Raw genomic sequence first — 9,643 nt, 5'->3', positions numbered from 1 at the left:
TTTTTTTTTCTAAATATTTTTTAATTCAATAACTTTCTTATACTTTATTTTATTTTACTGTATCTTCTTTCTTTCAGTCTTTTTCCTTCCTTCCCTCCTTCCATCCTTCCTTGCTCCCTCCTCCCTCCTTTCTTTCCTTCTTTCCTTTTTCTTAACTGATTCACTTTGTTATACAGCAGAAACTAACACACCATTGTAAAGCAATTATACTCCAATAAAGATGTTTAAAAAAAATGGCTACTATTCCATTTGCTTCAGAAAAATGATTGCAGTTTGCAAATGATTACTTGAAGAGAGGTCTCTACCACTCTTAGAAATGACCTGCTTTTATAATATGGAAGGTGATAGGTTCAATTTCTATTTCTGTGAGAGATTTTAATTTCATGAACAAGGAAGACAAATGTGGTCCTGGGCCCTGTCCTTCTGCGCCTTGCTCATGTTTCTGAACCCTTGTGGCTATCTGCACCTCCTGGCTGATGCAATTCCTTCCCAGTAAACAACTGCATGAAGATATTAGGAAAGGTAGCAGCCAACTGTGGGAGTGCCATCTGTTCTATAGCATCTGGCAATTTAAGGAATTCAGACAACTGCAGATGTAAGGCAGCTCACTTGACAGCTGGATTAGGAAAAGGGCATTTGCCATCTCAGCAGTGAAAATGCACAAGGGGCCTCCTCACTGTGCCGTGGGTGGCCTTTCTGTTCATGTTTCTATGGAAACCATCTACAGCGGAAGATGACGGCTCAGACATTCTAGACCTTGGTTCATCACACTGGGTGAGGAAAAGATCCAAACCAGGACAGACAGCAGGTTGTAGAGTTGCCATGGGCTTTTGCCCCTCTCTCCCCCTCCCAACTTATTAATAAAGCTAAAACAGAGTTTGGGCCTTTTGTGGTTATAACTATTCCCAAGGCCTCTCTTAGAAGACCCCCTCAAGGGAGCACCCAGCTCTGTCCCCTTTGGCCTTTACAGAGCACACATAGAGCCACCCTTGGTTTGGCTGTCTCCCCATGATGGTTAAGAACCTGGGCTGCAGCTCAGACACCTGGCTCTGACTCTCACTGCAGGGCCTTATGCTGGTTCCTTAACCTCTCTCAGCAAGGCAGGATTCAGGTCTTTAGTGTAAGGTTGCCAGATAAACTACAGGACACCCAGTTAAATTTGAATTTCAGATAAACAATGAACATGTTTTTAACTATTCCATGATACCATATATTTTTTATTTGCTAAATCTGGCAATCCCACTCTACAGGCTCCAAGGGCCTAGAAAGATTGATACCCCTTCCCTCCCTACCAAATAATTCAAAAAATTTTAAAAATCTACATCTTAAAAGACATGCAACATAATTTGTTGAAGATCATATTTTTCCCATGATGCTTTTATTGAAACAACAGATTATTTTCAAAACCTATTTTTGGTGGCCCAAGCATTTGCTTAGTTTGTTAATCCATCACTGTTTTTTAAAATTTTGGTAAAATATAGATAGCATAAAACCATTTTTACTGGGGCTTCCCTGGTGGTGCAGTAGTTAAGAATCCACCTGCCAATGCAGGGCACAGGGGTTCAAGCCCTGGTCTGGGATGATCCCACGTGCCGCAGAGCAACTAAGCCCGTGTGCCACAACTACTGAGCCCACACGCCTAGAGCCGGTGCTCCACAACAAGAGAAGGTACCGTAATGAGAAGCTCGTGCACCACCAAGAGTAACCTGGTGCTTTGTGACAGCCTGGAGGGGTGGGATGGGGAGAGTGGGAGGGAGGGAGACGCAAGAGGGAAGACATATGGGAACATATGTATATGTATAGCTGATTCACTTTGTTATAAAGCAGAAACTAACACACCATTGTAAAGCAATTATACCCCAATAAAGATGTTTAAAAAAAAAAAAAAGTAACCCCCACTCGCTGCAACTAGAGAAAGCCCCGAAGCAGCAACGAAGACCCAACACAGCCAAAAATAAATATATTTTTAAAACATTTTTACCACTATCTTAACCATTTTTTAAGTTATTTAACCATTATTTTAACCATTTTTAAGTGTATAGTTCTCTGGTTTTAGGTACTTTAACACTGTTGTGCAACCATCACCACCATCCAGCTCCAAGACTCATTTCATCTTGCGAAACAAACTGTGTACCCATTAAACACTAATTCCCAGCTCCCCTCTCTCCCCAGCTCCTGGCAACCACCATTTTACTTTCTGTCTGTAGGAGTTTGACTACTCTAGTCACCGCATATAAGTGGAATCATTCAGCATTTGTCTGTCTGTGACTGGCTTATTTCATTTGGCATAATGTCCTACAGGATCATCCATGATGTAGTATGTGTTAGTTTCCTTCCTTTTTAAGGCTGAGTAATATTCCATCATGTGTATATACCATATTTTGTTTATCCATTCATCCATCAGTGTGCACTGGGGTTGCTTCCACCTTTTGGCTATTGTGAATAATGCTTTGAATATAGGTAAACAAATATTTCTTTGAGTTCCTACTTTTGATGTTTTTGGGTATATACCTGGAAGTGGAATTACTGGATCATACGGTAGACTAGTCTAAGTCTATTTTTAATTTTTTGAGGAACAACCATACTTTCTTCCCATAGTATCCAGTGCTTTTTTTTTTTTTTTTTTTTTTTTTGCAGTACGCAGGCCTCTCACTGTTGTGGCCTCTCCCATTACGGAGCACAGGCTCCGGACGCGCAGGCTCAGCAGCCATGGTTCACGGGCCCAGTACACTTTTTTCCCTTTTTTCCCAGTTCTTTTTTTTTTTTTTTTTTTTTTTGCAGTACGCAGGCCTCTCACTGTTGTGGCCTCTCCCATTACGGAGCACAGGCTCCGGACGCGCAGGCTCAGCAGCCATGGTTCACGGGCCCAGCCGCTCCACAGCATGTGGGATCTTCCCGGACCGGGGCATGAACCCGTGTCCCCTGCATCGGCAGGCGGACTCTCAACCACTGCACCACCAGGGAAGCCCTACAGTGCTGTTTTTAAGCCTCAATCTTCTACCTGTAAGGTGTGGTTATGATACCAACCATGGAAAGGCATATATTTGGAAATATTACTAAAATTGACTCAAAAAGAAGGAGAACATCTGGATAAGCCAATAACACTGACCTTCATCCTCAGTGAAATGTAATCCTTAGTCACACCTGCTGGCAAAAAAAAGTGCAAGGATCAGTTGGTTTAAAGACAAGCTTTATTAAACACCAGCAACAAGAAAAAGAAAACTAACCAATGCATTTAACACAGCTGGTATAACCTTCATGAAGCCTGATTTATATAATACCTTATTGATTTTCCTATATTGTCTGTCTGTACAACCATCTCTAAAAAGATGCATCATAATTAGGGATGATGTACATGTGACTGGATATGGAACAACCATATTCAACACAGCCTTATGAATTAAGTGCCAATTTAGTATCCAAACCAGAAATTGAGATGAAAATAGATAAAATGCTCTGTTAGAATTGATGGGCCAGGAGACATGTGTATTCTCACCTTAGAACACTATAAATCAAGGGCTAAGTTGTGGTACCATGAGAAAGACAGGTCTGGGAAGGTTTAAAGAGGCAGCTGTAACTAGGCTTTGCAGAATGCACAACAGCAGCTTTTGTGGGCCACAGACAATTTACAAAGTGCTTTCTTATGCATGGTGTTGTTTGGGTCTAGAAAGGAGGTGTGGAACCATGACACATGGGTCTAAGCTGCCCAGCTGAAAGAAAGGGGACTGTTAGGAATAATGGGGGGCAGGTGGGAGAACGGGTAGGTGGTGAGAGAAGAGAGTGGATGGGGCCTAATCATGGAGAGCCCAAAAGTTAAGGAGGTAGGAAGAAGACTGGATGTAATGCCTTATGAAGTGTCAGGGTTTTCCATTAGGAGAGTGGTGTGATGAAACGGTGCATTTGAAATCATAAACTAGCTGGAGAGTGCAGGCTGAGTCAGCCAGTTGAGCAACACTAATTGAGTGGTGGCTGATACCAGGGCAGTGATAAAGGACAAGAGAGGTGTATAGGAATGTTAGAGGCTCCAGCAGTACATTAGCTTTAGGCAGTAAAAGATTGGGAGCTTGGACAATGAGAACGGTGGTTCCACAGACAGGAGGTAAATTGAGAAAAATTATGAACTTAAGCTCTGAATGTATTGAATTTGAGAGAATGGTGAGAACGTCTGAATGGAGGTGTCTCAGCCAGCTGGCTGGATTAAGGACTGGCCCAGGACCCTTCTCACTACTGCAAGCTTTGTCATTTATATATCAAACAGTATTTATCTTTCTCTGTATGATTTATTTCACTATGCATAATACCCTCCAATTCCACCCATGTTGTTGCAAAAGAGCAAAATTTCATTCTTTTTAAATTTTTAATGGCTGAATAGTATTCTACTGTATGTACATGTACCACATCTTCTTTATCCATTTGTCTGTTGATGGACACTTGTGTTGCTTCCGTATCTTGGATACTGTAAATAATGCTACTAACCTTGCTATATTGCAGTGCTACAGTAGAATGCATGTATCTTTTCAAATTAGTATTTTTGTTTTTAATGGTTCTTATTTATGCTCATTTTCCCCCTCAGATTGTATGTGCTCCTCAACAATCTGTTAATTGGTTCATAGCTCCTGGAAGGTCTATATTGTGTTGGATATTTCTTGGGCATATCTCCTGGAGCTAAAATAATTAGGACCTATGGGAGATTATTAGTAGATAATTGTTGAGTTGAATATTAGTTTATCATTTTTTTCCAAAAATACTTCAGCAGTGTAGTTCTTCCTATAAATTTCAAAAGTTCTTTGCAAATGTAATTCCTCTGAGCCATCTAAAAAGCATAGAGCAAACGGCAGAATAAGCCTCTTTTGCAAGATATTCCCAAAAGAAGTTCTATAGGCTGAACAGTTTTCATAATATCAATATGTAGTGAAATTTTCAGCTTAATATTCTGAAGTGTCAAAACTATCATGGTTTTTTCAAACTGTGACAAAGACATAGCTCATGTTCCTTTCAAACTCTCTCAGGGTCCAGCAATGGGACACATCACAGTTGTCTGAAGCAAGGACTTGGGTGAAAACATAATGGAAATCATTTTTTTCTCTCTGAGTAACACAATTTAGAAATGATATTTTCTTCTCAGAGTATATGTAGTGGGTAATATTTAATTATAAAGTATTAAAACACAAACTCCCATCTTGAATATTGAAAAGCTGTGGTGGTCTCTGTTTACATAATTAGAGGAATTTCATTGACATGAAAGAGTAAAGTTTATGGCAGTTTCTTTTAGTCAGAACCATTATAAACATCAAGCATTTCATCAACAATTTAATTTTTAGCATGTGTTCAAAGTCCAAATGTGACTGTTATGAATAAAAACACAGTAAAAAGCTTTAATAAAAATTGAAAAGCACTGAGTTGTGTCGCTATTAGGTGCTCAGAAGAGAACAATTAGGGAAAGAACATCAGTCAAGGGAGCAGATGGGAGCTTGTGAGGAACAGACACACCAGAGGTTACATGTGGTATGTAACCAAAATGGCGTGTAACCATTTGCAACCAGACTAGAAAGGTAAGCAGGATTTAGGTGTGGTTAGGAAATTAATGAGTCTGATTAATACTGTTTGATTTAAATGTAATTCTGGGACTTCCCTGGTGGCGCAGTGGTTAAGAAACCGCCAGCCAATGCAGGGGACACGGGTTCAAGCCCTGGTCCAGGAAGATCCCACATGCCGCAGAGCAACTAAGCCTGTGCACCACAACTACTGAGCCTGCACTCTAGAGCCTGCAAGGCACAACTACTGAGCCCACAAGCCACAACTACTGAAGCCCACGTGCCTAGAGCCCGTGCTCCACAACAAGAGAAGCCACTGCAATGAGAAGCCCGTGCACCACAACAAAGAGTAGCCCCCGCTCGCCGCAACTAGAGAAGAGTAGCCCCCGCTCACCACAACTAGAGAAAGCCCGTGCGCAGCAATGAAGACCCAATGCAGCCCTAAATAAATAAATGTATAAAAAAATTTAAAAATGTAATTCTGTACCTTTGAAGTTTGATTAAATTGATCATGGAGTTTAAGAAAAAAATATGAGTGAGAAAGGCAAAATGTGGAAAATCATCTGGCAGGCTAAACTCACTAAGTCTGGCTGGAAAAAAGTGTTCAAACTCAGAAGACTGTGAAAATCTTTCAATATTCTAGGTGAGATCAGAAATGAACTGAAGAAAGCACTTCTTAATAGGCTAACCTAAAAGAGAACACTTTTTCCTCCTCTCGTTGTTATACTGGAATTGAGTAAAGTTGGGGAGAAAAAGGAGAGGAATCCTAAACTGATAAAGTGACTAGACAAATCAGTGAATTATTGCTGACTCTTATAGCAATTCCCGAAGTCAAGTGAAAGGTATGCATTTGTGTGTGTGTGTGTGTGTGTGTGTGTGTGTGTTGATATATAACCAACAGAAAGTGTGACAGAACTTATGGTCTGAACATAATCTAGTCGATTTCTTACTAAAACACAAACCATCAACAATTCTTCAGTGACGTATAATAGGACGCAGGGTCTGTAATACATGACATTCACATTTGTTATGTCCAGGATACAACTCAAATCTTTCAACATATTGATATATACAACCAGGAAAATAGGGCGAATTCTCAAGGGGAAAAAAATGGCAACCTCAAAATGGAACTATCAGACAAAAACCTTAAAGCAGTGATTATATCTATGCTACATAAGGTCAGGGTAAACACATCTGAAATGAATGAAATGATACAAATTCTCAACAGAGAAATGGAAAATAGAAAAAGGAACCAACTGAAAATTACTGAACTGAAAAATACAATATCTGAAGTGAAGAAAATCACTGGATGGGCTCACTATCAGAATGTAGTTGATAAAGGAAAGGGTCAGCAAACTTGAAAATAGAACAATGAAAATTATCCAACATAACAGAGAGATAAAAGATTGAAAAAAACCCCAGAGTGTCAGGTAGACAACTTCTACAGATCTAACATAGCATAATTGGAGTCCCATAGGCAGAAGAGAGAGTGGTTGGAACAAAAAAAATTTTTTCATCAAGAATGGCAAGAAGTCCCCCAAATTTAGTGAAATACATAAATTTACAGATTCAAGACACTCAGCAAACTCCATACAGAAAAATTTCAAAGAAAACAATGCCTCAACAACAATAATCAAACTTCTAAAATCCAAAAATAATTAAAGAATTATTGAAATCAGCTAGAGGAAAAAAGTACATATTACATACCGAGGAACAATGATTCAAATATCTATGAATTTCTCAGGAGAAATCCCAAAGGCCAGAAGATAGCAGAACTACATCTTTAATGTACAAAAAGAAACGGGTTTATCAACCCAGAATTCTACATCCGGTAAAAATATAAAGTATCTTTCAGATATAAAAGCGAAATAAGGACATTCTCAGATGAAAGAAAACAAAGATAATTCATCAGGAGCAGTCCTGCTCTTGTATCCAGAATATATAAAGAACTCTTATAACTCAACAATAATACAAACAACCCAATTACAAAGGAGCAAAAGATATGGATACTTCACAAAAGAAGAAATATGAATGACCAAATGCAGAAGAAAAGATACTCATCATCATAAGTCATTAGGAAAATGTAAATTAAAACCACAAAAAGATTCAACTATATACCATCTAGAATGGCGAAGTGTTCACAAGGATGCTGAGCAACTGTAACTCTTGTACACTGCTGGTGGGAATGTACAATGGTTCAACCACCTTGGAAAACAGTTTGGTAATTTCTTTAAAAAGTGAAATATACACCCACCACATGTCCATTCTATTCTGTTCTTGGTTTTTATCAGAGAAATAAAAACATACATCTACACAAAGACTTGTAGATACACATCCTTAGGAGATTTATTTGTAGTAGCCAAAAACTAGAAACATCCCAGATGTCCATCAATATAAGAACTGATAAAGTGTGGTATATTCATATACTGGAATATTACATAGAAATAACAAGGAATAAACAATTGATATATCAACAACATGGATGAATCTTAGAAGTATCAGTATTGTGCTGAATGAAAAAAGCCTTACACAAAAATACATATTGTATGATATCACTTATATAAAAATCTAGAAAATGACTGAGGTCAAGGAGAGAGGAATAGATTTACAAATTGGCATGAGGAGCCTTTTTGGGGTGATGGAACTGCTGACTATTTTGTTAGTGGTGATGGTTTCATGGGTCTATACATATATCAAAACCAGTCATTTTACATATCTGCTGTTTAACTGTACTTAATATGCCTCAAGAGAGTTGTAAAAAAAAATAATTTAAAAATGTTGACAACACAGCCTGGTGCGCGAGGAGAGGGGATTAAGAACGCTGCTTAAAGGAGCTCCAGAGACGGGCACGAGCCGCGGCTAAAAGTGCGGACCCCAGAGACAGGCATGAGACGCTAAGGCTGCTGCTGCCGCCACCAAGAAGCCTGTGTGCGAGCACAGGTCACTCTCCACAGCCCCCTTCAGGGGAGCCTCTGCAGCCCGCCACTGCCAGGGTCCCGGGATCCAGGGACAAGTCCCCCGGGAGAACGCACGGCGCGCCTCAGGCTGGTGCAACGTCACACTGGCCTCTGCCGCCGCAGGCCCGCCCTGCACTCCGTGCCCCTCCCTCCCCACGGCCTCTGAGCCAGAGCCCCCGAATCAGCGGCTCCTTTAACCCCGTCCGGTCTGAGCGAAAACACAGACGCCCTCCAGCGACCTACACGCAGAGGCGGGGCCAAATCCAAAGCTGAGCCCCAGGGAGCTGTGAGAAGAAAGAAGAGAAAGGGAAATCTCTCCCAGCAGCCTCAGAAGCAGCGGATTAAAGCTCCACAGTCAACTTGATGTACCTGCATCTGTGGAATACCTGAATAGACAACGAATCATCCCCAAATTGAGGAGGTGGACTTTGGGAGCAAGATTTATAATATTTTCCCCTTTTCCTCTTTTTATGAGTGTGTATGTGTATGCTTCTGTGTGACATTTTGTCTGTATAGCTTTGCTTCCACCATTTGTCCTAGGGTTCTATCCGTCCGTTTTTTTTGTTTGTTTTTGGTTTTTTTCTCTTAATTTTTTAAATAACTTTATTATATTGTATGTTATTTTATTTTACTTTATCTTCTTTCCTTCTTTTTATCCTTCCTTCCCTCCTTCCTTCCTTCCTCCCTTCCTCCCTCCTACCTTTCTTTTTCTTTCTTTCTACTTCTACTAATTCTTTCTTTCTACTTTTTCTCCCTTTTCTTCTGAGCCGTGTGGATGAAAGGCTCTTAGTGCTGCAGCCGGGAGTCAGTGCTGTACCTCTGAGGTGGGAGAGCCAACTTCAGGACACTGTCTGAGAGAGTTCAGCACCACCAAACCAGCTCTACAACAACTGCTAAAGGAACTTCTCTAGGCAAGAAACACAAGAGAAGGAAAAAACCTACAATAATGAACCCAAAACAATTAAGAAGATGGGAATAGGAACATACATATTGATAATTACCTTAATATAAATGGACTAAATGCTCCGGCCAAAAGACACAGATCGAATGAATGTATACAAAAACAAGACCCATGTATTTGCTGTCTACAAGAGACCCACTTCAGACCTAGAGACACATACAGACTCAAAGTGAGGGGATGGAAAAAGATAT

This window comes from Neophocaena asiaeorientalis, unplaced genomic scaffold, assembly GCF_003031525.2.
Source record: "Neophocaena asiaeorientalis asiaeorientalis breed wild unplaced genomic scaffold, Neophocaena_asiaeorientalis_V1.1 scaffold110, whole genome shotgun sequence".
Lineage (NCBI taxonomy): Eukaryota > Metazoa > Chordata > Mammalia > Artiodactyla > Phocoenidae > Neophocaena > Neophocaena asiaeorientalis.
This window is presented reverse-complemented; position numbering follows the sequence as displayed.